The following is a 1484-nucleotide window of genomic DNA, read 5'->3' on the forward strand; positions in this document are numbered from 1 at the left end:
AAAGCAGACCACCTCCTTGCCCCACCACAGCTGGGAATAGGCGCAACCCCAAACAATTGCTCCTTTGCATATGACCACCATAAACATTATTTTTGGGTTACACACAGATTTTTCGAGACTAGGTGAATTCGCAAATACAGAATCTGCAAATAATAAGGATCTGTTGTGCATCTGCTGTATCTTTATATTTCCAGAGTTGGAAAGGATATTTTTGGTTTTTGACAAGATGCAAAAAGCACAAATTATAAAGGAAAAGACTGACAAACTGGATAAATTAAAATAAAATAAATTGAAATTTAAAACTTTTGCTTCAAGACCAGAGGCCGAACTCGGGATCTGACAAGATGGCTAGGCTGCCCTGCAGGGTTATCAAGGAAACCTAGAGTCTGCTGGCAGAACCAGTTTCCGGCATTAAAGCAGAACTAGATGAGAGTAACGCCCATTATTTTCACGTGCTTGTTGCCAGGATTCCGCTTTTGAGGGAGGGAGTTTTCAACTTGAACTATTCCTTCCAGAAGACTACCCAATGGTAGCTCCTAAAGTACGATTCATGACCAAAATTTATCATCCTAATGTAGACAAGTTGGGAAGAGTAAGTTTAGATATTTTGAATAAGTGGTCCCTAGTACTGAAGATCTGAACAGTTCTGCCATATATCCAGGCTTTGTTAAATGCTCCCAATCCAGATGATTCATTAGCAAATGATGTAGTAGAGCAGTGGAAGACCAATGAAGCCCAAGCCACAGATACAGCTAGAGAGCATGGCCTATATATGCCATGAATATGGCATGAATAATATTTACATTGACCCAATCACCAAGTGTTCTAAGACTTTCTCCTTTTTTGTTTGCATTTAATGAATACAGTCTTACAAACACTGCAGAATAAAATTCTAGAAAGCTTCAGTCCTTTGGTGATTAAATGCACATTAGCAAATCTATGTCTTGTCCTGATTCACTGTTGTGAAACATCAGCAGAGGCTAGAAGTATCATCAAAACTGTTGACAAACTTTTACAAGGGCCCCACTCTGCTTTTATTTATTTCCTCCATCATGGTTTAAGTATAAAGCACCGGAAATGAAGGAAGTTGTCAGGGTTAGCTGCAGGGGTTTGGGTATTTTTATTATTTTTTTGTGTGGGGAGGTAGTTTTAATTTTATGGGCTCCTTTCCTCACTTTTATGGTGATCTAATTGCACTGGTTAAAGCAGCTAACCAGTTCTTTAGATATATGCTCTCTATCCAAATCTAACTTTATTCAGATGATGTAGATAGACAAACTTGATTGTTTCAATCAAAATGGGAACATTAAACAAACATCACAGCCCTCACTCTGCTGTCAAGTGTAGAATCCTCTTCAAGAAAAAGCTTGTAACCATTTTGGATGGCTTTTCTGAAAACTTCTGTAAATCTTACTTTTTAGTAAAATATTTTTTGTTATTCTACTTATACTACTTTTGCCTTTGTACAGTTTATTGTGTATTTC

The 1484-nt window shown here is 37.5% G+C and overlaps 1 pseudogene; it reads left to right on the forward strand.

Annotated features, from left to right (window-relative positions):
• The first annotated feature begins 311 nt into the window (after nucleotides 1-311).
• On the forward strand, nucleotides 312-998 carry LOC101905507 (ubiquitin-conjugating enzyme E2 N-like; annotated as a pseudogene).
• Nucleotides 999-1484: the final 486 nt, after the last annotated feature.

Source organism: Bos taurus, chromosome X (genome assembly GCF_002263795.3).
Source record: "Bos taurus isolate L1 Dominette 01449 registration number 42190680 breed Hereford chromosome X, ARS-UCD2.0, whole genome shotgun sequence".
Taxonomy (NCBI): domain Eukaryota; kingdom Metazoa; phylum Chordata; class Mammalia; order Artiodactyla; family Bovidae; genus Bos; species Bos taurus.